Raw genomic sequence first — 26,609 nt, 5'->3', positions numbered from 1 at the left:
GTGCGTGCGGTGCGGGCCTTCTTCCTGTTGCTGTTGGAGCGGCGGCGGTGCGGCCGCGGCCTGGTGGTACAGGCCGGCGGCTCCAGGATCGCGATGTCCGGCGTGTGGAGGAGCGGCGCAGGGTTGCTGGTGCAGCTGGTGGACGATCCGGGCGGCGGGCGGCTGTGGCTGTGCGGAGCAGTGTCTGCGCTGGCTCCGGGCCTGGTGTGTCCTCCTGCGCCCCTGCTGGTGAGATGCGGTACTGCACTCCGGCTGGAGCTGGGAGTTCTTCTCTTTCCTCTGGCCTGGTGGTACAGGAGCAGTGCCACCAGGTGGCGCACTCGTCCTGTGTTTTTCCCGGGACTGCTGATGAGGTGCCTGTGGAGCTGGCCCTGGAAGAGGGTGAAGTGGATCCGGGTTCTGGACTTGAGGATGACGGGTGCCCGCGGCCGGCGGTGGAGCCGGCTTCATCTTCGGCTGGATCGTCGAGGGCGGCTTCCGGTGGATCTGCGGCTGCTGGGCGGACCGCCCAGGGACGGCCAGGTATGGAGACGACTGGGGCTTTATGTGTTCCGGGGGTGGGGGGTGGGGTTTGTTTGCTGGGTTTGGGGTCTCAGACTTTTGCTAGGGAAATGCTGGCGAGTATATTGTCCTTATTGGCGGTGGCGGGTTCTGGGACTGGGGCGTCCCCGGCGGCGGTCTGGTCGCCCTCGGTTTCTGCGCCTTGTTCGCCGCAGGCGGCGGGGGGATTGGGTTTGCCGGGTGTGGCGGTAGCAGTGCCCACAGGGGCGGTTGGTGGTGGCGCAGCGGGCGTTGATAAGGGGGCGGTCGGTGAGGATGTGAGGCTGGCGGATTCGGCGAGAGGGGAGATTTATGTCTGTTTTGAGGGGCCTTTGGGGGCCCATTTAAAAATGGAGGTGAGGGAGAAAATCTGGAGGGGCGAGTATGTGGAGATTTTTTCCTTGCTGCCTTTGGAGAAGTTTAATCTGGATAGGGGTAGAGTGGATGAGAGCAAGAAGGAGGACGAGGAGAAGCGGCGATACAGGTTGATTCCTCGTACTTTTATGAACTGGTTGCAGGCGTTTGCTATTTTGGCGGGTGTTGTTGGGGAGAAGGCGCCGGAGCATTGTTCGGCCCTGTTTTGCTACATGGACGCGATTGGGGAGGCGTACAGGGTTTATGGCGGGTCGGCGTGGCTCCGCTATGATGAGCAATTTAGGCAGAGGAAGGCGGTCCGGCCTAACATTCGGTGGGATCACAAGGACATTAGTCTGTGGATGCGGCTGATGTCGGCGCCAAAGGTGGGGCAGCAGCCCTTTCGGGGAGCGGCCGGGGGCTCCTCGGCCTCGGACTCCCAGGGTGGCAGTAGGAGGGGTTGTTGCTGGCAATATAATGAGGGACACTGCAAGTTCTTCACGGACTGCCGGTATAAGCACGAGTGCTCGGGCTGCGGCGGCGCCCACAGTTTGTCGCGATGTTTTAAACGTGGTAGAGGGAAGAGTTCTGAGACTGGGCAGAAGAGGGGTGACGCCGGTGAAGGTGGGCGAGATGGCCCCCTTTCTAAGTGAGTACCCGGATAGGGAGGCGGCGGCCTTGCTGTTCTCCGGTTTTACGGATGGGTTCAGGATCCCATGCACTGCGGTGGGGCCTGTGGTGGCATCCCGTAATTTGAGGTCGGCCTTGCGATGTCCGGCTGTGGTTAGTGAGATGATCGCTAAGGAGGTGGCAGCGGGCCGTGTTGTTGGGCCTTTTGTTGAGTGTCCTTTGCCGGGTTTATGGGTGTCTCCTTTGGGGCTTGTTCCTAAAAAGGAGCCCAATAAATTCAGGCTTATTCATCACCTCTCTTATCCGCATGGGGGGTCGGTGAATGACGGCATTGATGAGGGCTTATGTTCGGTTTCTTATACTTCTTTTGATGCGGCAGTTCGGTGGGTGCGTTTGATGGGGCAAGGGGCTTTGATGGCCAAGACGGATATCGAAGCGGCTTTCCGTTTGCTTCCCATTCACCCGGACAGTTTTCATTTGCTTGGTTTTAAGTGGGAAGATCGTTTTTATGTTGATTGTTGTTTGCCAATGGGTTGCTCCATTTCTTGTTCGTTGTTTGAGACGTTTAGCACCTTTTTGGAATGGGTGGTGAAGCAGGAGGCGGGGTGGAATTCGGTGTTGCACTACCTGGACGATTTTTTGTTTTTGGGTCCAGGGGGGTCGCGGGTTTGTTCTGTTTTGTTACGGACTATGGAGCGGGTTGCGGCTCGGTTCGGGGTTCCCTTGGCCCCTGAAAAGACGGAGGGCCCTTCCACGTTGATTCGATTTTTGGGCATTGAGATTGATAGCATGGCAATGGAGTGTCGGCTTCCTGCTGACAAGGTGGAGGATTTCCGTACTGAGGTGGCTTTGTTGGGGCAGTTGAAGAAGGTGCAGCTTCAGCGGGTGCAATCTGTTTTGGGCAAGTTGAATTTTGCCTGCCGCATATTGCCCATGGGGCGGGTTTTTTGTCGGCGTCTGGCTATGGCGACGGCGGGTGTCACGGTTCCGACTCACTATGTTCGGTTGACGGCTGAAGTCCGTGCGGACTTGGCTGTTTGGAGGGGTTTTCTTACTGGTTTTAACGGTAAATCGGTGTGGATGGAGGAACCGGTTACTAGTGTGGATTTGGAGCTTTGGTCGGATGCGTCGGGTTCCTGCGGTTATGGGGTCTTTTGTCAAGGGCAGTGGAGTGCTGGGTCTTGGCCGGAGGAGTGGGGGTCGGCCGGTTGGTTGGGTAACTTGGTATTGTTGGAGTTGTTCCCTATTGTTTTGGCGACTGAGTTGTGGGGTGATGTGTTGCGTAATAAGCGGGTGAGGTTTTATTGCGATAACTTGGGTGTGGTTCAGGTGATCAACAAACAGACGGCTAGTTCTCCCCCAGTTTTGCGGTTGCTGCGGCATTTTGTGCTTAGGGGTTTGGAGTTGAATGCTTGTTTTGTGGCGGTTCATGTGCCGGGGGTGGATAATTCAATTGCGGACTCCCTTTCTCGTTTCCAGTGGGATCGTTTTCGGCAGCTGGTTCCGGGAGCGGAGGTTCGTGGGTTGCCTTGTCCCCAGTGGCTCTGGCGCGTGGCCTTGGGTTGTCCTCGGGATTGATCCAGCGGTCTGTGAGTGCCAGCACGTGGTCTGCTTATTCGGCGGTATGGGTCTTGTGGGAGCGGTTGCTGGATCAGGTTGGTGGGAGTGATTTGTGTGGTGATTTTCAGACATTGTTGGTTTATTGGTTGGGTGAGTCTTTTTCTTCCCAGGTGTCTTTCTCGGTAGTGTCAAAACGTGTGGCGGCTGTGGGGTTTTGGTTGCGACTCCGGGGGTTGCCGGATGTGTCCAGGAGTTTCTTGGTGCGGCAGGCGTTAAAGGGTTATCGCCGCGGGGCTGTGCGTCGTGATACGCGGCGCCCGGTTTCATTTCAGGTACTGCGGAAGTTGTGGGATGGGGCTGCGTTGGTGTGTTGTTCTGTTTTTGAGGTCTGCTTGTTCCGTGCTGCCTTTTCGCTGGCGTTTTTTGGGGCCTTTCGGATCTCCGAATTGGTGGCTCGCAGCAGGGCTTCGGGCGGAGGTTTGCTGCGGGAGGATGTGTGCGTGAGTGAGGATGGTTTGTGTTGTTTGATACGCCGGTCTAAGACTGATCAACTGGGTAAGGGTGTTCGTGTGTGGTTGCGCCCGTTGATGGGGTCGGTGCTTTGCCCTGTGCGTTGTTTGGAGGAATTTTTGCAGTTGCGGCCGGAGGTCGGGGGATCTCTGCTGGTTCACCAGGATGGGTCGGTGCTGTCGAGGTTTCAGTTTGTGGCGGTTTTTAGGAAGTGCTTGACGGCGGTGGGTTTGCCGGCTCTGGATTATGCGGCCCATTCGTTTCGCATTGGCGCTGCGACAGAGGCTGCCAGGTGGGGTTTGGGTGAGGATGCTATTAAGCGGATTGGTCGCTGGGAGTCGTCTTGCTTCCGGTCCTATATCCGTCCTCATCTTGTGTAAGTTGTTATTGTGGCATGGGGTCTTAGTGGGTCTGTTAATGTGTTTTTTCTTTTGTTCTGTTTTCTTATAGGGTCTGACGGTTGTCTGGCTTGGATATTCGGTCATTCATACGTGTATTGGGGGGCTTGTCGGGCGGATGTGCGGCGGAATGGAAGACAGTTGGGTTTTGATCCGGCCGTGTTGCAGGTTAGGTGGATTGGTTTGCGGGGTCTGATGTGGGGGCGGGTTTTGCCCGAGTTGCGGGCTAATGTGGCGTTGGATAGACCTCCTGACATTTTGGTGCTGCATGTTGGTGGCAACGACTTAGGGGTTCGGTGTTCGCGAGATGTAATTCGCGATATTAAATTGGACCTGTTGCGGTTATTGTCTGATTTCCCGGGTTTGTTGCTGGTGTGGTCCGATGTGGTGGCCAGACGGAGTTGGCGGCTTGCGAGGTCTGTGGATAGGGTGAATAAGGCCCGCGCTAAGCTAAATAAGGAGGTGGGGCGTTTTGTGAAGCGCTTGGGTGGTTTTGTGGTGCGTCATCGAGATCTGGAGGCGGCTTCGCCTCAGTTCCTACGGTCTGATGGTGTTCACCTCAATGATGTGGGGGCTGATTTGTGGGCATTGGGTGTTCAGGAGGGTTTGGAGACAGCCCTGAGAGTTTGGCGAGACGCCCATAGGTGAGGTGTCACCTCTGGTCATCTGTGGCAGGCAGGGGGAAGGATCCTGGAAGGTAATTCAAGGGTGAAAATGGTGCACTGCATGTGAAAATGTGCAACGCATGTGTTTTTTAAGCTGTACGCTGGGGCCCCTGTTTGGCAAACTGGGCCTACAGGGTTATTTACTGGAACTAAGAAATGGTGCCCTTGGGTCGGTGAGCGCGGCCAGGGGTAATGTGGTGATACTAGTAAAAGTGATGAGTAAGAGTACAGCTTGATTGGTTGCCTTCCGGGGTCCTTCTACAATGCAAGGGGTTGCAGTGTCAGGTTGGTTGGCCGTGGTCATGTTATGTTGGGTAGATATATATATGTTATATATATGTTATTATGGAAATGCATAATTGTTTGATTAAAAGAAACATGTGAACATGTTGGGTTAATAAAGTTAGGCCACGGCCCGTTTTACCACAGAAGGTCTCCGTGTCATTTGTGGGTCTGGGGGTTTAGGGACAGGTTTTAGTGACGGTTAGCCCGTAATAGTTCTTACATCCCTTTAAGTCAGAAGAAGCAACGGAGCGGGGCGCAGCCGTAGTGAAGTGCGGCTTGACTTGGGGGGAAGACAAAAGGGCATAAAAGGGTTAAGTATTCTGTGTGTCTGGGGAGGTCAGGTTCAGGGCAGGGGGTGTGTGTCTGGGGCATTTTCCCGGGCAGTATAAGATGCAGGGTTTTAGTGGGAGGTCCATCTGACCAGTCAGTAGCCTGAGGGAAGTTCCCGCCCACCCTCCCCTTTTTTGTTTAGAGGTTCGTGGTTGTCTCGAGGGGCAGGCAGGGGGAAGGATCCTGGAAGGTAATTCAAGGGTGAAAATGGTGCACTGCATGTGAAAATGTGCAACGCATGTGTTTTTTAAGCTGTACGCTGGGGCCCCTGTTTGGCAAACTGGGCCTACAGGGTTATTTACTGGAACTAAGAAATGGTGCCCTTGGGTCGGTGAGCGCTGCCAGGGGTAATGTGGTGATACTAGTAAAAGTGATGAGTAAGAGTACAGCTTGATTGGTTGCCTTCCGGGGTCCTTCTACAATGCAAGGGGTTGCAGTGTCGGGTTGGTTGGCCGTGGTCATGTTATGTTGGGTAGATATATATATGTTATATATATGTTATTATGGAAATGCATAATTGTTTGATTAAAAGAAACATGTGAACATGTTGGGTTAATAAAGTTAGGCCACGGCCCGTTTTACCACAGAAGGTCTCCGTGTCATTTGTGGGTCTGGGGGTTTAGGGACAGGTTTTAGTGACGGTTAGCCCGTAATAGTTCTTACATCCCTTTAAGTCATGCGCTGGCGCCGACGGCACACGGCTGTGTGAGTGAGTCAGCTGAGCTGAGCCCAGAAATCAGATGTCATGCCGCAGCTGATGTAAGCAGAGTAGCTGCCTTAATAGATGTAATATCGCAGTGTGCGGCACTGCAGCCAGTCACAACCAGTCACCCGAGTCCCGAGGTTTGGGGCAGAGGTAGTTTGATTCGGGGCCCTGGCCCCAGATAAAAAGCCCTAGCGACGCCGCTGGTGTCTATATCATTTCATTTCAGTGAGTAGCCACCTCTACACCAGAAGTGGATTTGAGACCGCCTTATTCAGTATATATTCATTTCAGACATTTGAAAGTGCCTCTGGGTTCTGGCACTGTATCAATAAGTGTTAGTAGCATGGAAGAGTGAACAGAAAAGGGCAGTAAGCCAATTCTTTCCGGTGTAAGGTGTATATAGCAGTAAGCCAATTCTTTCCAGTGTAAGGTGTATATACTGATTGGCATGGAACATGATGGAGTTGATAGTTCTCATCATTCAAAGTGAACTATACCACTTGTACCATCTTACTATTACTATTTTTCTCCACAAAAGTGCCCCTTCACGTTAGGTAGAACAGACAGTTTTTTAATTGATGAAACTGTTATTATGTGTTGCTATGTAATTATTATATAGTTATGCTCTATCACAGGTTTTAGGCATTTGAGCAGCTCCTGCTTTAGACAAACTGTCCAACCATGTATTACATGGTTGGCCATTGATCTTAAAGGGCACTTGTCAGCAGATTTGTACCTATGAAACTGGTTACACCTATGTAACTCTTCCTGGCCCCGTCAATCAAAGAGTAGAGGGCACAGCAGTTGCAGAGAGAGCAGAGCCTCTAGGTGTAACCAGTTTCATAGGTACAAATCTGCTGACAGGTGCCACTTAATGGCCACCACCTAGTACTACATTTCCTGGTAGCATCAAATGGCGATAACAACTAATTGGTTTCCATTTACTCTGTTTTGCTTGAGTTAGTTAACTGCATAATGTTGATTGACTATGGATTTCCAGATCATTCTGTAGGAAAACTTCAGAAGTCTGTGCATGTGCACAAATTATTCACCCAGATCTGTTTTAGTAAGAAGTTCATATAAGAACCTAGATGCCAGTATGCACATACTTTAATAAACATGCAGATAAAACTCTCCATCCTCCAAAATATACAGTGTATTCAGAAAGTCTTCACAGTTTGTTATGTGTTGGCCTTGTGCTAAAATAAAATAAAAAATCACATTTTCCCACATCAATCTGCACTTGATCCCCCTTAATGAGAAAGTGAAAACAGAATTTTAGAGATTTTGGGTAATTATTTAAAAAGGAAAAACTAAAACTTTGCATGGACATAAGTATTCAGTTCTTTTGCTATGACATTTGAAATTTTGCTCATTTCTCTTGCTCATTTTTGAGATTTTTTTTACGCCTTGATTGGATTTGATATAGAAAAATACACCCTGTCTATATAAGATCTCACAGCTGACAATGCATATCAGAGCAAAAGCCAAGCCATGAGGAGAAAATAACTATCTATAGAGCCCAGAGACAATATTGTCTGTGGAGGCACAGATCTGGAGAAGTGTACAAAACCCTTTTGCTGCACTGAAAGTTCCCAAGAGCACAGTGGCCTAGTTTGGCACAAGTTTGGAACAACCAGGACTCTTACTAGAGCTCGCCGCCCCACCAAACTAAGTAACCAATAAGGCTAGGTCTACACGACGACATTTGTCGCGCGACATTTTGTTGCACCAATGTCGCGCGACAATTTTTATAATGGCAGTCTATGGTGTCGCACTGCAACATGCGACATGCTGCGACTGCGACGCGACAGTCGCAGAAAATCCATTCAAGATGGATTTTTCTGCGACTGTCGCGTCGCAGTCGCAACATGTCGCATGTTGCAGTGCGACACCATAGACTGCCATTATAAAAATTGTCGCGCGACATTGGTGCAACAAAATGTCGCGCGACAACTGTTGCGCCCTATCTGTCGCGCAACTTTTTGTTGCGCGACAAATGTCGTCGTGTAGACCTAGCCTAAGGAAGGGCCTTAGTAAGAGAAGTGACCAAGAACTCCATGGTCACTGTGGCTGAACTTCAAAGATCTTTTGTGCAAATGGGAGAAAATTCCAGGAGGTCAACAATCAATACAGCACTCCTCTAATCTTGACTTTATGGCAGAGTAGACATAAAGAATACTCTCCTCAGTACATAAAGGACTCTCAGACAGTGAGAAACAAGATTCTCTAGTCTGATGAAACCAAGATTGAACTTTTTGGCCTCAATTCTAATTGTCATGTTTGGAGGAAACTAGACACTGCTCATCACTTGCCCAGTACAATTCCTATAGTGAAGCATGGTGGTGGCAGCATCATGATGGTGGAGTGTTTTTCAGGGGCAGGGACAGGGGTATGGGTCAGAGTTGAGGGAAAGCTGAATGGAGCAACAGAGATATTATTAAAAACCTCATCCAGAGTGCTCTGAGCCAAAAGTGTACCTTCCAACAAGACAATGACTCTAAGCAGATAGACAAGACCACTCAGTGAATGTCCTTGAGTGGCTCACCCAGAACCCTAACTTGAACCTAATTTAACATCTTTGGAGAGACCTGAAAATGGCTGACTACTGATGGGCCCCATACAACCTGACAGAGCTTGAGAGAATCTGCAGAGAAGAATTGCAGAAAATCCACAAATTCAGGTGTGCAATATTTATGGTATCATACCCAAGAAGACTGGAGTCTGTTATCACGGCCAAAGGTGCTTCAACTAAGTACTGAGTAAAGGGCCTGAATACTTATGTCAATGCAAGATTTTAGTTTCCCAATTTCAAAAATTAGCAAAAATTTCTGTTTTCACTTTTTTTTATGGGGTATTGAGTGCAGAATGATGAAGACAAATTTGACTTTTTTTTGCAATGGGGGTGCTAGGATATGCCCCCATTTTCTTGTGGGTTTTTATTGCACACATCCTTGTTCCTTGTGATGAATTGAACTGTTGCTCTGTGGTATCTGGCACCAAGATGTTAATAGCAGATCCTTTAAGTTCTTTAAATTGTGAGGTGGGGCCCCCATTGATCAGCCCCCAGATGCTTGAACAGATTGAAATCTGAGGAATTTAGAGGCTAACACCTTGTACTCTTTGTCATATTTCTCAAACAATTCCTGAACAATTTTTGCAGGGCATATACTCCCGCTGATAGAGGCCACTGCTATTAAGGAATACTGCTACTATATATGGGTATACTTAGTCTGCAACAATGTTTAGATAGGCAATAGCTGTTAAAGTAACATCCACACCAATGCCAGGACCAAGATCTTCCCAGTAGAACACTGCCAGAGCACCACACTACTTCTTTTACATAGTACATCCTCATGCCCTTTCTTTCCCAGGTAAATGATGCAAGCAAATAATGTGTGATCATCATTCCATTGCTCCATGGTCCAGTATTGATCCTCCATTGTAGGTTGTTTTAGTGGTGGATGGGCGTCATTATGAGCACTCTGACTGGTCTTTGGCTACACAGCACATACCTCTATATCTTATGCAACATTAACTTTTTCAGCAATTCTTCCACAGTAGCTCCTCTCTGGGACTGGACCAGATAGGCTAGCCTTTACTGATCCTTTGGTGCTCAGGTCCCTGTCACTGGTTCAGCAATTGCCCTTCCTCTGACCTCTTTGATACTGATCACTGCATATCAGAAACACCCCAGAAGACATTTTGGAGATGCTCTAACCCGGTTTTCTAGCCATAGCAATTTGGCCATTGTAAAAGTCATTTAGATCCCACTACTTGACACATGTTATTGCCATGAGATAATTAATGTTAATCACTTTACCACTTATGAATTTTATGTTATATATTGAGCATTGGCTAAGGCCTCATGCACACGACCGTTGTGTGCACCCGTGGCCGTTGTGCCGTTTTCCGTTTTTTTCTGCGGCTCCATTGACTTGAAAATATAACCTGTCCTATTTTTTTCACGGCCAACGGTTCACGGGCCCATTCAAGTCAATGGGTCCGTGAAAATCACGGATGCACACAAGATTGTCATCCGTGTCCGTGATCCGTGTCCGTGATCCGTGTCCGTTTTTTCCTATCATTTCAATGGCAAACTTGACTTAGATTTTTTTTTCATCTTTCATGTCCGTGGATCCTCCAAAAATCACGGCAGACCCACGGAAGAAAAAACGGGCACGGATCACGGTACAACGGAACCACGTTTTGCGGGATGTTAAAAAATACGTTCGTGTGCATGAGGCCTTATGTATTGATTACTTATTGAGTTTTATGTTATGGCTGATCAGTGAACTTTTTCCACTGCATTCTCTAAAGAGGCCTTTTTGCAGCTATTTTTCTCCATTAAATTCAAAGGAAAAATATTTAAATAAAAAACTGATCTTTTTAATGCAGTACCACACAAGTGGTTTTCAAGCAAAAATAACATTTCCTAGAATCACACACCGTCGCCAAAAATCGTATGTCAAACATGCATTTTTTGCATGGTTTTCTTTGTTTGATAGTGCCATATTTGGCAACCACACCATTATCACCCGTGTATATTGACCATAACAGGGCCTTTACTGGGTTGTGTCTACATGAAAATCATGGAAAGTGTTAAGGATTGTGCAATATAACATTTCTTCCCTCTGTCAGTGAAGCACTCTACACCTCATTTCGGAAACTTCCTGAGCAGCTCCAAAACCCACAAAATTGCATTAAGCAAGTCATTTACATACCTAAAATGACACATTTGTTATACATTATTAATTTCCCAACGCCAAATGTGGTAACTATCCCATCTAATGCCTAACACCATTGATAATTATTTCCATATGTCAAGCAGAACACGCAGCTTTAATATAAGTCCTCAACAGAAGGCTTCCATGTTCTATCAGTCTTTATTGTTCTCCTATATTGTGTAATATTCTTATCTGGTAGTTCTGATGCTCACATTTTCATCATTTGACTACTCTATATATTGCTTCTCCTGCTCTGAAGCCATGAAAGCATTTTTGTCTTGGGATAGTTGCAGGAATACCTTATGAAAAGTACAACTTCCTCACATCTCCCCTGAGCCATCCACTCAGAGCATGACCTCTTGTTCAAACACATTTTAGGATATAATTCCTCTGTCTTGTGTGTATTTTATGGGTCTCTTACCATGTATAAATTCTGTTAAGTGAGGGGGTAATGTGTCTGTAAAACAGAGCAATAGTGACCCCTGACCATTAACTAACCGCACTCAGTATGAGCATGTTGTCTTTGTTATTTATGGGCATGAATAATTCCAGCACAGTAAGCCAACCAGCATCATTTGTAACTCAGCAGCTTTCAAGATATCTGTCAACTGTGAGATGTAGTCAGGAGTACTTCTAGACTGTACCCTTAACATTGCAGAGAGATTTTAGGTTATAGCATATATCATGCAGCTGGCTATATTCTATAAAAATACTTCTCAAGTTAACGATTGCTATTATGTCTCAATCTTGGCAAAATAAAGTCTATGTGGGGCAAGAGGTAGTCAGAGTAGGTGGTAAGCTATTGCACCATTCACCATTCACTAATCACTGTATAAATAAAATAATTCAACAGAGGACCACTAAATTAAAGAGGTTGCGCTAAGTTATCAAGATATCCCCTATCCATAGGACAAGGGATAGTAAACTGATTGGGGATTGTACAACCGCTGGGACCCCTAGCGGGCCTGAGAACGGGGGTCCCATTCCCCCATCCTGATTGAACAACAGGCCTAACATGTGCCCTGCCACTCCATTTATTTTCTGTGGAACCGCTTGAGATGGCTCGGTCTGCTGCTCCATCAGGATGAGGGATTGGTGGGTCCACTGTTCTCAGGATTGGTGGGACCCCCACCACTCAGTTATCCCCTAAAGTCCATTAACATCAGGGCACATTCAGAAACTACCACATTTAGCATCAACACACTTTTGCCTTTGTTCTTTGGAACACTCCAGGTTATTAAGGAGCACTCCAACTAAAACTGATACAATGCCGCCTAGCACTGGATCAATTTGCCATTTTCCCCCATCAAATTGAGTCCTATTCTGGAGGAACCCATTAGGCCATTTACAAATAATCTGGGTGTATACATTTTTTGGGTGTTAACTTCATTCTGTACTTCCCTGCTCCTAGTGTCACTATTCAGTGTATTATGCGCACTGTCTTTATTACTTACTGATATCAGTATGAACAGTGCTCATGGTCCTATGCAAATAGGAAAATATATACATGGGAAGATAGATTTAAAATTTATGGTATATAAACAAATATGCAAAGCAATTATTATTACACATTTTTATTAGTTTTATGTTCAAATGTAGGAAGAAAAAGGTTAACTAGGTCAGAACATGCTATAAAGCTGTAATACCATTTCCAACCTCTAAATTAATTTTCGGTTTGCATCCTATAAAGTAAACAGTAATAACACAAACTCTTTCCTGCCATAAATTGTAGGCCGATAGCTGTTGCCCACACTGATACACTGTAACAAACTCTGCAAACCTCACTACTCTCATATGATATCCTCCAGTCCAAAGACCACAAACCCCACACTCCCTGAGTCTGACGTCACTGAGCCTGACTGGTTTGTTTTCATTCCGACACACGTGGAGGGCTGTTAACTGAATGAGCGGACTTGTTTGCATTCACATTACTACTTCTATACCATCTCTGGTGTGGTATTTGGACCAACTTGGAAGACCCACACTGCATAAGAGACAGTTCACATCTCCGTTTCATCTGATCCATCAGAAGAACAGAAGAAACAAACAGGATCCTGTAAAAAAAAATCCTGTTGCACATTTGGCATTGCCATTTCTGTTTGAGATTGTTTTTTTAGACTGAAAAAACTGCATTCCGTCTTTAAAAGGGGATATGTCCACCAATCTTTTATCAGGAGTAAACGTGTGGGGACCAGGAGAGAACTAGGATTTAGTTTATTGCTTATACTATTTGTTTTAAAGAATTCTGTAGTGTAAGGCCCCATTAACATGACTATGGGTCCACAAAACCGGACACCGGCGGTGTGAACTCCGAACCGCAAGTTACGGAAACAGATAGGACATGTCCTATGTTTTACAGAGCAGAGGCACGGACTCAGAAGGGTTTCCGCGGGCTTCCGGGTCCATGCCTCTGCTCTGCAAAATATAGGACATGTCCTATTTTTTGCAATATCTTGGGGTTCGTGGACCCATTCAAGTCAATGGGTCTGCAACACGGGCATTGCAGCCATACAGTCGTGTGAATGGGGCCTTACTGATATAGGTATCTGAGTAAAATTAGACTAGCTAATAGTAACATTGATAATATGTACTAGTGTGTTGCCCTGGTGGAGTGTGAGGAAGCCATTTGTGGTCTTTGGACTGGAGGATATTAAGTGAGTGCACCATTATCAGATCGGCACCACCACCGATCAGCTGTTTGAGGAGGCTGCAGCACCAATCATTCACTTGAATGCACCATGACTGATGAATGTGACGTCACTGGCCTAGAAAGGTGCCATGGCACTCAATTGAGCATTGTGACCTCTTCAAACAGCTGATCAGTTGGGAAGTGTTGGGGGTCAGGCCCCCGCCAACCTGATATTGATGATCTATCCAGAAGATTAGGCCATCAATATCAAAATCTCAGACAGCCTTTACTGAATTTACTAATCCTCCTGATCACGCAGTCTGCAAGCCTACATGATACAACTGATAAATCGAATTATAATACTAAAAGTTAAAAAAAATTTATGACTTGATGATAGTGGTTGTTATTGTTAAAGGAAGATATGACTTTTGGTAATTTTCCTTTTGTTTCCACATTTCTAAATGCATTTGGCAAGGCTTTCCTCTTTCACATTCCTTTTACAGTGTTACAGACGTTATAGCTTAGTTGTAGTAGCTATCCATGGAGCCAATCTAAATCAAGACCCTGTTTCCAGTTTTACTGTTACCATAGGACACATTAGCTCTAGTATTTTATCTAAAGCTTTAACTGCATGTGCAGGAAACCATTCTAAGTCAGCCGTGAACCATGTGAAGCAGCAGTGTTGACTTTCTAGAAGTCTGCTTAGCAGTGGAAGACATTTAAGTCTCATTTTACACTCTATAGCCTTCCAGTTGGCCAGACTAATAGACACAGCAATATAATGCATTCCTGTCGCTCCACTGAGAACACTATATTCTGATTATCTATAGTCCTAAAAGTTCCATGTGTGTAGCCTAACAACACCCCAGATAATTGTATTTATTTGGATAAACTCCATACCTCCAAACTGTTTCTAGTTTGTGAAAGGGCTGAAGATCTTCTTGTCCCTAATTCATTGCAAATTTTCTATGTTTGGCTAGATCTTTATGCATAAAGTAGCAATTTAATTCCTACATTAAGTCCAGTGATTCCCAGTCTTATTACCTCATGGGAATCCTTGGAAAAGTTTCCATCCTTAAGGGACCCCTTATGCCATTTCTTCCTCAAAGAAGCTTGGCGTAGGGTTGCATAACCCATTCTATAATTCTTGCCCATTGCTATAATTTGGCTCAGATATATTAACTACTTTGCCATGCGTCTTTGAGCTGGCTGAAATCAGATCTTGGCCACCCTGGTTGGGTTGGGATACCCTGATTTTCACCTTTTGATTTGGGTATAACAAATAATCAGAGGGCCTGATAATAAATTATCTGGCCCCCTTCAGTTGTGGCCTAATACACATTCATGCATAAATACTGTATATTCACATATGTACACATGAACATACACGAGTTGCAAATACAGTATATGGACACATAGAAATTATTACATTTTGTAGTTTTACATATTTTTTGTGAAATCACAAAAAAATTATAATATATAAATAAAGGCACAAAACTGTATTTTGTAAAGATCCCTAGACAAAGTTATAACCAGGAGCTGTTAAAAAGACTTTTACCTAGTCAGGTCCTCAAGCCATGTGGAAGAACATCATGGGTTCCACAGAAGAGGATGAGAAGAAATCTGTGTGTGTTATATTTCTGTGAGTGTGAGTGTGTGTGTGTGTGTAATGTGTCTGATGTTTGTAGTTATACTGGGGGATGTGTTTAGGAGGTCTGTCTGGGGTCTGTATTACAGTAGTTTTTGGAGTCAGGATTCTGCAATTATGTATGGTTTTAGGGTTCTGTATCTCTGTATCTTGTGTCTGCATTAGTTTAGGGGTCTGGTTGGAGGTTTGCATTTTCTCTTGTGTCTTTTTCTGGCTGGTCTTGGATCTTAAATTATTCTAAGACCTGTAGCTATACTGCAGCCATGTTTAGGGATTCTGGTCTGGGGTCTGCATCAATTTAAGAGTCTGGTCTGAGTTTTGTATTTACTGTGAAGTCTGAATTACTTTTCTGTGGTCTGTAGTTATTCTGCTGTCTGTATTTATTCTGAGGGTCTGGGGTCTGTATATATTCTGTATATATTCAGGGGTTTTGCCTGGCAGCTGTATTTATTCTGGGGTCTCATCTAGAGGGTGGATGTATTTCAGGGTTTAAACTGCATTTACTCTGGGGTCTGTATTTATTTTTGTGATTGAACTCTGATCTGAATTTATTCTTGGGTCTGTAGTTATACTGGTGGCTGTGTTTAGAGGGACTGCTCTGGGGTCTGTATCAGTTTAATAGTCTGGTATCAGGTTTATATTTACCCTGGGGTCTGAATTTATTTGCTTTTTCTGGTCTGTATTTATTCTGGGGTCTCATCTAGTGGGTGGATGTATTTCAGGGTTTAAACTGCATTTACTCTGGGGTCTGTATTTATTTTTGTGCTTGGACTCAGATCTGAATTTATTCTTGGGTCTGTAGTTATACTGGTGGCTGTGTTTAGAGGGACTGCTCTGGGGTCTGTATCAGTTTAATAGTCTGGTATCAGGTTTATATTTACCCTGGGGTCTGAATTGATTTGCTTTTCTGGCCTGTAGTTTTTCTGGGGTCTTGTGCATGTGTTTATTCTGTGGTCTAATCTCGGATATGTATTGATTCCGGGGTCTCATGTGGGGTCTGTATTTTTTTGGGTCTTCTGGGTCCTGGGTTTATTATGATTTTTTTGTTCTGAGGGCTGTAATCATTTTGAGGTCTATTTATTCTAGGCTAAGTGGTGTGTACTTATTTTGAGGGCTTTATTCTGGTCCCTATATTTATTTTGAAGTCGTTGGTTTGTAATCATTTTGAGGGTGTGATGAAAGAGTCATATGGACTATTTGTGAACACATTAGGTTATTCATTTCTGGGTGCATACCCTACATAAATGGGCTAAATTCCCTGTATTCCCATGATGTACATTGACTACTCTAAAGTAGTACAGTATGGTCACTCATTTCAAGTTAAGCCATATAAGCAAGCCCAGTGTTTTTGATGGTAAAACCTAAGCATAACACAGTCATACACACATACACTCACCTAAAGAATTATTAGGAACACCATACTAATACGGTGCTGGACCCCCTTTTGCCTTCAGAACTGTCTTAATTCTACGTGGCATTGATTCAACAAGGCGCTGATAGCATTCTTTAGAAATGTTGGCCCTAATTGATAGGATAGCATCTTGCAGTTGATGGAGAGTTGAGGGATGCACATCCAGGACACGAAGCTCCCGTTCCACCACATCCCAAAGATGCTCTATTGGGTTGAGATCTGGTGACTGTGGGGGCCATTTTAGTACTGTGAAGTCATTGTTATGTTCAAGAAACCAATTTGAAATGATTCGAGCTTTGTGACCTGGTGCATTATCCTGCTGGAAGTAGCCATCAGAGGATGGGTATATGGTGGTCATGAAGGGATGGACATGGTCCTAAACAATGTTCAGGTAGCCCGTGGCATTTAAACGATGGCCAATTGGCACTAAGGGGCCTAAAGTGTGCCCAGAAAACATCCCCCACACCATTACACCACCACCACCAGCCTGCACAGTGGTAACAAGGCATGATGGATACATGTTTTCATTCTGTTTACGCCAAATTCGGACTCTACCATTTGAATGTCTCAACAGAAATAGAGACTCATCAGACCAGGCAACATTTTTCCAGTCTTCAACAGTCCAATTTTGGTGAGCTCGTGCAAATTGTAGCCTCTTTTTCCTATTTGTAGTGGAGATGAGTGGTACCCGGTGGGGACTTCTGCTGTTGTAGCCCTCCTTTCTTTCCCATTCTGACATTCAGTTTGGAGTTCAGGAGATTGTCTTGACCAGGACCACAACCACACATGCATTTAAGCAACTGCCATGTGATTGGTTGACTAGATAATCGCATTAATGAGAAAAAGGTCAGGTGTTCCTAATAATTCTTTAGGTGAGTGTATATCACATACACATTCATAATAGATAGATAGATAGATAGATAGATAGATAGATAGTGTGAAACAGTAAAGGTAATTGTATGGCTAGGCAGGTATTTTCCTCCCAGTGTGTGCTGCTGGACTGATTAGAGGCCAGGTGGGGTCAAACACCGGACTGGACTCATGTGCTGGTCTGGGTTTTGACAACACCTATCTGCCTTTAAAAGACAGCTGGGTTCAGCAGAAAGATCTCTGTATTGGGATCTGAGGCTTGTGCTGGGCTTGGAGGTCTGAGACCATTGTGAAGGGAAACAGGCCACCTAAAGTCTGTTCATGGACTCTTTGAGGAAGAACTGCCAGCTGGGTGTAAAATGACACCAAAACCAAAAAGTGACTTTTTGTGTTGAATGTGACTTTGTTTATGAACTTGCCAAGAGTGTGAAAAAACACTGAACTGTTAGATTTAAGAACTGGTTGGTGCCTCTATACTGTGTCCGCTTATCCTGTCTACCAGAGCGAATCCCCACAATAGATAGATAGATACAGTGCCTTGCAAATGTATTCACCCCCCTTGACTTTTTGTTGTATTTTGGTGCCTCACAACCTGGAATTAACATGGATTGTTTGAGGATTTGCATCATTTAATTTACAGAACATGCCCACAACTTTGAAGATGTTTTTTTATTATTGTCAAGCAAACAACAAATAGGACAAAATAACAGAAAAAGTCAATGTGCATAACTATTTACCCCCTAAAGTCAATACTTTGTAGAGCCACCTTTTGCTGCAAACACAGCTCCAAGTCGCTTTGGATAAGTCTCCATGAGCTTGCCACATCTTACCACTGGGATTTTTGCCCATTCCTCCTTGCAAAATGCTCCAGCTCCTTCAAGTTGGATGGTTTGCGCTTGTGAACAGCAATCTTTAAGTCTGACCACAGATTTTCTATTTGATTGATATTTTGGCCATTCCAACACATTTACATGTTTCCCCTTAAACCACTCAAGTTTTGCTTTAGCAGTGTGTTTGGGGTCATTGTCCTGCTGGAAGGTCAACCTTTATCCTAGCCTCAAATCACGCACAGAGTGGTACAGGTTTTTCTCATGAATTTTCCTGTATTTAGCACCATCCATCTCTCCCTCAACTCTGACCGGTTTCCCAGTCCCGGCTGCTGAAAAACATCCCCACAGCATGATGCTGCCACCACCATGTTTCACTGTGGGGATAGTGTTCTTTGGGTGATGTGATGTGTTGGGTTTGCGCCAGACAAAGCGTTTACTTTGATGGCCGAAAAGTTCAATTTTAGTCTCATCAGACCAGAGCACCTTCCTCCATACATTTTGGGAGTCTCCCACATGCCTTTTTGCAAACTCACAATGTGACATTGTTTTTAGCTGAAAGTAATGGCTTTCTTCTGGCCACTCCACATAAAGCCCAACTCTATGGAGCGTACGGCTTATTGTCGTCCTATGTACAGATACTACAGTCTCTGCTGTGGAACTCTGCAGCTCCTCCAGGGTTACCTTAGGTCTCTGTGCTGCTTCTCGGATCAATGCCCTCCTTGCCCGGTCCGTGAGTTTTGGTGGGCGGCCGTCTCTTGGCAGGTTTGCTGTTGTGCCATGTTCTTTCCATTAGGTTATGATAGATTTGATTGTGCTCCTGGGGACCATCAAAGATTTGGATATTTTTTTATAACCTAACCCTGACTTGTACTTCTCAACAACATTGTCTCTTACTTGTTTGGAGAGTTCCTTGATCTTCATGGCAGTGTTTGGTTAATGATGCCTCTTGCTTAGGTGTTGCAGCCTCTGGGGCTTTTTAAAAAAGGTGTGTATATGTAATGACAGATCATGTGACTCTAAGATTGCACACAGGTAGACATCATTTCACTAATTATGTGACTTCTGAAGGTAATTGGTTACACCAGAGCTTTTAATGGGCTTCCTAACAAAGGGGTGAATACATATGCACAGGCCAATTTTCTGTTTTCTATTTTCTATTGTGTTCTGATCCATCACATAAAATTCAGATTAACAAAACATTGAATTTAAATAGAATTTAAGGCTGTATTGTAACAAAATACGAAAAAAGTCAATGGGGTGAATATATTTGCAAGGCACTGTAAATGCAGAGGACATAGCTTATACAACATTTCACAGTGTCATCTATAGCTTAGATTCTAAAATATCTGAAAAACATGTAGTTTATGCACAAGAGTGAGTCCTATTCATGAGTGGAAGAAAAAAATAAAATAAAAATACTATATTTTTCTCATGAGAAAAATTACTTTATTTACTCATTTTCCTTTCCTATCTAACAGAAGTATATATATATATATATATATATATATATATGAAATATGTTAGAGACAATGGTATGGAACTGACTGGACCCCGCAGCAAATTTATGAACACTTTTAACCCCCCCCCCCCCCACCTTTCCCAGCAACCCTCACTCCTGTGACTAGTCAGTTTAGCTCTCTCAGACCAGGCCCGGCAGCCACTCAGTCCATCTCCTAAACATATATACTGTATGTCATGTCACGGTATATACTGTACATATGGTATACATTGTACATAATGTCTGATACTGCTGATGAGGGGCTGACAATAAAATCTTTCAGTCCTCTCAGACGGGCCCCTTCTGAGTTTGGGCCCCGTAGCATCCGCTTCTCCTACTTCCACTATAGCTACGCCCCTGACTTGGAATGACTTGTGGCAACGGGAAACTCCACCTCTGCCATGTCTACAGTGGAGACCAAGCAACATAAGCCAAACACTTTTCAACTAAGCACTCTTCGGCTAGTCCCCTGCTGAAGATGGAACTAAGGACCAGTTTTTATCTGCCATATTTCTACAAGCGTTTCTTTCTCTCCAATTTGTAATTCAAAATCCATGAGTCTAGTGACAGGTTTAGTAAACGTCCAAATTCAAGACAACAAACTTTGCGCAAATCTCCACGACCACGTTTGTGACACATACACGTATATGGATTTCCTTGTAAACATTGTGGTTATTGATCTCCTTGTACCACTTGCATTGTTTATCATTGTCATCAGCACTACTGACTAACACTTTTAGTAGTGCTTTATACTTTCTTCTTATGTGTTGTATTTTGCTAGCATACCTTCCATGTCTTTATGTAAATTTACAATCATATTCTGAAGAAACTTTCTGTATTTTGTATCTTCTTTTTTATCAGCCTGATGAAAGGCATCTCACTCTGCCCGAAACGTTGCCTCTAGTGTACCACTATGACCGTCTGAAATGAAATAAAATTCACTAAGCATCATAACCTTTTGGAGTGCTGTCTAAATTTATATGACGTGTATAGTTCTTGGGGTGGAGCAAAGAACAAAACCTTGACAAGCACCCACACCAGCCAGGATACGAGAGAGTGCTATGATCATCTGTTTAAACTACAGTGGAGACCAAGCAACATAAGCCAAACACTTTTCAACTAAGCACTCTTCGGGTAGTCCTCTGCTGAAGATGGAACTAAGGACCAGTTTATTTTTGCTATATTTCTTCAAGAGTTTCTTTCTCTCCAATTTGTAACTAAAAATCCATGAGTCTAGTGACAGGTTTAGTAAACGTCCAAATTCAAGACAGCAAACTTTGTGCAAATCTCCCCATGTGATAACATACAGTTACCGTCATAGCCATCATATTTTTCAATTGTAATGCTCATGGAATGAAAATAATAGGTTGGATTTGGCAGACTTGAGTCTTTTTTCAACCTTGCTTGTAACACTGTAGTACTGGAAAGAATTTTAGACTGTGTGATGTGACCTATTCATCTCAAAATAAAGTTCAGAGGGAAATATCCCCATTATAAAAGTAATGCAGGATTTATTTCTATTAAATAAGTTATTGTGTACAGACATAATTCCTTTTCTGCACGCACTTGTCGGTATATGCCGGGAACAGATCTCAGTAGGCTACTAAATCAACAAGTTCATGTCTTTGCAATGGGTTCTACAGATAAAATAACATCATTTATTATGCCCAATTAAAGAAATTGAGTTATATGTGTATAATTTATGCAGTTCCTGTACTGGAAATCTACCTCTTCTAATAGCTTTTCAGTTGACTATAGAGCACACAGGAAGACATATTAAAGGGACACTTCCATCAAAATGGGGGTATTTATTTTAACTGAATTTTCATAGAAAATATGTTTCTTAGAATTTTTTAATGTCTTTCTTTTCCAGTTCAGCAGTGCTATACCATTTAAATACAAAATATTGTCCTTCTATGGCTGTCAGTGCAGATAAACCTCCTATGTAGACCTGTAATCTACTGTTAGTTTATTGCTGTTGTGAGGGACAGACCTTTTCTGTTAGTATAATTGATTAGTAGAATTTGGCTAACAGTATGGCAGCTCTATTGGTCTCTTGATAGACCAAGATAAAGAGTACTGCACTTACCAGTGTAATGTGTAATGCTCTAATTCAGTCACTCTTCCCATTTCTTCTCTGCCTGACTGAGAAAGTCCTACAAGACTGTCGGCAATTAAATTGGCCAGGAAATTAAGAGCCAGGGCAGGAGGTAAAATACATGGGGTGACTTAAAAAATGGTATCCATAACATCATCCACCTTTTTTCAAATAATTATGTGAGACTCACAATGTTGTTTTTCCTGATTTTCTAAATTGAGCCAAAGCCAGAAGTGAATCCAGCAGAATTATAACCCTTTCCTTGATATTTTCCTTATCTTTTGAATTTAATTTTGGATTCAAAACCTGCATCAAAAGCTATGGCTTTTTTTGTTAAAAACAAAACAAAAAAAACACTGTGAAACCATTAGGGATGAGTGTTCTGTCTTCATGCACGTTCACACAGTGTGCAGTCTGACATTCAGCATGAACCATTCCAAATAAGAGGAGTGTTCTTTGTAGTCTAACTTGTTTATTGGTCAACAGGTTGTACTCTCTGTGCGAGTGAGTGAGAGATTGTACAAGTGTACGATTGATTGATTGATTGATTGGTAAAACAGGATTGTTTGGTAAAACTACAAGAATACAAATATCAAGTATAAGTATAAAGTATAGACTAGCATGTACTGTAACATTTGCATAACACTGAAGCATATGGTAAAATGGCTGCCTAACATAAGATTACATGTCTAGCTAACAGTAGTAAAAACTCCCTGAGTAACAATTATAACTAACTGAACAGCTCTGCATAACATAATGTCCCTGTAACAAAGGTAGATATGCCTTTACAAGGATGGTGGAGTTTGAGAAGGAGACATGCATAGAACAGTTTTGCTGATGTGGCCTGGAGACTGGAGGGTTCTCTTTCCCAGGATGCTTTGCCCTCCCACAATGCAGTGCACCACCCACAATACAGCATTCTTTGTAACAGAAAAACAAAATATAGTACAACTTAACACCGCTAGATGGTGCTATAACCACACTAATCACTACAGAAATACCAAGACTCTGGCAGAATGAACTGAATTTTTTTTCCCTAACACTGTTGGGCAGAACAATTAGTGAATCGACTTCGGATGTTTCATCCGAAGTCGATTGGCATAAAACTTCTTTCCAATACTGTATGGAGCAGGAGCTTCGTACAGTATTAGAATATATTGGCTTCGATGAGCCGAAGTTATTACCTTGGAACCGAACCCGAGTTTGGGAAATGTTTTTTTTACAGTACTAATTCATTTATTATGTTATTACCCGAAGTCTAGCGAGACTTCAGTTCATCGGAGCCAATACATTCTAATACTGTACTGAGCTCCTGCTCCATACAGTATTGGAATAAAGTTTTATGCGAATTGACTTTGGATGTTTCATCCGAAGTCGATTCGCTCATCCCTAGAAACCAAAAACAAATCCTCCTTGACTTCAAATCTGACATTAAAATAACTCCCTGGATCAATGACCCATGTTCAATATTCTAACACATCAAACGTCTAATATTATTTCAAGAAACGCATCCAGACCACTTTTAAACAGTTTCATTTAATTAACCATTACACCATTATATGATGGACAGTTCAATAGTCTCACTGCTTTTACAATAAATAATCACTTTCTGTTACCTTATTTGCAAATCTAAGTTGTAGAACCCTGGGGACGGCCATTTGTGGTTGCCACCACAGGTCTCTGTTACAATTAGAGATAACACAGAATAAAATGTTTAATGGAGTTGTCCAGGATTGACAGAAATTTTACAAAAAAAAACCCTAACCATTGCACACAAATTAAATTCCCTGCCAATCCAGCACCACCACTACAGTGGTCTCAACTGGTTCTTCAGCAATGGTGTCACATATATCATTCATGTAACTTCTGCAGCTAATCACTGGCCTCAGCAGTGATGTTTGCATGTAAGGCACGCATTGGTCATGTAAGTCATGTTATGTGGTTATTTGGTTGCATTGCCAATTTCCAGCTCTTAGACAAATACGGTAAAATCTATGTTGAAATAGTTAGTCACTGGTGAAAACCTCTGCAATGGGTCATACTATATACCTTATTATACATACATGTTATTTCCAACAATTATTATTTTATTTCATGTTCGATACCTCCTGGTGCAATAACACAACCTCAAGTAGTTGGAGAAAATTATTTTTATTTACAAATATGTATTTGTAAATAAAAAAGAAGTGTCTACAACTACTTGAGGTTGTGTTATTGGGCCAGGAGGTCTTGAAAACGATGGACCACCAATACTCCACACCCATCTATTGTCTCTCATCACTCCTCCAGGAGGACTTGCAACTCCACAAGTGAGGAGCGAACGATACCGGCAGCCCCGACCACTATCTAAACATATGCCTACACTAGTGTTGTGCCTATGCTTGCACAACACGAAAAGGTGAGCATAACCATTACCTTTTTTAAACCAACTCATTATGAAACTATTCCCCTATGAGCGCCTCTCCCTTTCTTGCCACATATGCTTTATTTCATGTTGTCATGTCCAGGTCTGCAAGTGTTCCATGATCATTTAAGAAGGGTACTGTTTTTCAGCCACACTAGATTATTTATTAACTTCCTATTTTATATATATCACCATACTTACTAAATCACAAGAAACAGGGAAATTCTACCATTGTCAGCCACTTTAGCAGGTATGGAGCTGTTTTTTAGTTACTCAGTTGTGCAACCTGCGCAAAGGTATTCAGAAACATCATCCTGCTCATGTAATCTCTTGTCTATTAGTCTTGTCTATGTTATGTCTTTTGGTCATACCTATGTGCCTTTCAAACCTACTGCTAGGACACCATCAGCTTAGAGTTTGTATGTTCTCCCCTTGATTGAGTGAGTTTTTTCTGGGCACTCCAGTTTCCTCCCATACTCCAAAAACATATTGAAGTTTAATTGGAATATAGATTGTGAGTCCCAGTGGGGGCATGGACCAGTGTGATGATCATCTATGTAAGGTAGTTTAGAATACTATATAAATGAATAAAATAATAAATACTACTTAGATTAGCTCACACAGGGAAGATACTCCTACAGAAAGGCTGGAACGTCCATGTAACAGCTCCCTTGGATGAGCTAGCAGTGGAAATTTGTACTCTGAGAGTTTCCATTCACCTCAATGTAGGTCACAGTTTTGTAGAAAATGTAAAACATGTTATGACTGCAATATAAAAATTCTACAATATAGTAATAAAAGTATACTATGAGTAACATCTGTAAAATGATAACAAATGTCTCAAAATAAATTGAAGTTACAATGCGTTAGTCCAGAGTCCCTGTAATTTTCACAGTTTTTATTAGACATATTGTATGGCTCTGACTTTTCTTGCTTGATTATTCAAATGGAAGGATGTAAGAACAAAGTCAAAAGGACTTCGTGTTTTGCTGTACTGAAACATTTGTGCCCTTTTGTAGAACAGCTGATTCAGAGATTCTGCTCTGTTCTCTCTGCCATTGTCCTCTCTCGTCAGTTCCGATATAGAGAATGCAACAACTTCATTAATCACAACTCATCAGTTTAAGCTAATGTAGTTGATTATTCTCATTCACTAAATTCATGGTCAAATGCCATATCCTGAGATCTAACAGCATAGTAAGAACTGCCTGACCGGAGCGCTAGACTTCATATACTGAATGATTATATGAATGAACAATATACATCACACCAAATAGGCAGGCCTGTGTGAGAATTTGTGGCAACAGTTATTCTCCAAATCTGCAAATCTTCAAAATGTATCTGTGAAATGCCTGGTGAAGAAAGAAAAAAGATGTCAAGACAACAAAACAAATACAAACACGTTTGTTGACTTTCTTAATTATTATTAATTGAATTTTTTTTTTTTTATTAAAGGGATCATCCCATGATTAATGTACAAAAATTAAAATCAGACATGACATATAGTACATGACAATCTCTTTCCAACAACTCTAGAACCAGCCCTGTACCTCACATGAATCCCGAGGTCTCCTTATGCATTGCTCCAATTACTGTGCTAGATTTATTTCAAGCTGGCACTTCAGGGTGTGTGTCATTTCTACTGCAGCTCAGGGATGTGTCCTTTCTGCTGCAGTTCTCTCTCTATCACAACTCAGCAGGCAGTTGAAGGATGGAACTGAGCATGTGAGTCCACTTCAGCAAGGTGGACAGAGAAATAAGAAAAAGAACAAACAGCAGGTGGCACTATACAGATACATTTTCATTAAATAACTTGGTGGCTATACAATTTTTTTATTATATGCAATAAAAAAGTATTCAGATCTAGGTGCTGGTTTGAAAACTTGCAGAGTATTTTTTGTGGGACAACCCCTTTAAATTGAGTTTCTGGGAATTGCAGCACAGAGGCTCAATGGTTAACACCGCTGCCTTAGAGCTCTGGGTTCTGTGCTTGAATAAAATGAAGGCCAAAAACGACACAGAATTTATATGCTCTCCATGGGTTTCCTTCCACATTAAAAGACATACTGATTGGGAATTTAAATTGTGAGCTCCCCTGGAAACAGTAATTGATGGTAATGTCTATTAAAGTGATACAGAATTTGTTGGCATCTAGAAGCAAGAGAAATTAAATAAATAACAATGTGATGACCTCAAGATGTCATCAATATCTGATTGGTTGGAGTTTTACATAGTATAGTGGACGTGCTTGGTATTGCAGCTCAGTCACATCCACCTAAAGCAGGCATGCTCAACTTGCGGCCCTCCAGCTGTTGCAAAACTACAACTCCCAGCATGCCCGAACAGCCTACAGCTATAAGCCTACAGCAGGGCATTGTGGGAGTTGTAGTTTTACAACAGCTGGAGGGCCGCAGGTTGAGCATGCCTGACCTAAAGGAACTCCCAAGCCAGAATAATAAGAAAAAAACATAACCTGCTTTGTCTTAACTAGTGATGAGCGGCAGGGGCAATATTCG

General features: G+C 43.3%; 1 protein-coding gene across 3 annotated transcripts in view; it reads left to right on the top strand.

Moving 5' to 3' along the window:
• RSPO1 (R-spondin 1) overlaps positions 1-26,609 on the top strand; it is a 181,257-nt gene that overhangs the window by 15,120 nt on the left and 139,528 nt on the right. Inside the window, exon 2 of one of the 3 annotated variants that reach the window (XM_044286162.1) lies at positions 23,979-24,087. The exons of the other annotated variants lie outside the window; for them this stretch is intronic. The gene's annotated coding sequence lies outside the window, so the exon portion shown is untranslated. The remainder of the gene's footprint in view (positions 1-23,978; positions 24,088-26,609) is intronic. 3 annotated transcript variants of the gene reach the window in all.

Source organism: Bufo gargarizans, chromosome 3 (assembly GCF_014858855.1).
Source record: "Bufo gargarizans isolate SCDJY-AF-19 chromosome 3, ASM1485885v1, whole genome shotgun sequence".
Classification (NCBI taxonomy): Eukaryota; Metazoa; Chordata; class Amphibia; order Anura; family Bufonidae; genus Bufo; species Bufo gargarizans.
The sequence above is the reverse complement of the archived record's forward strand: the minus strand, read 5'-3'. Positions and strand labels throughout refer to the sequence as shown.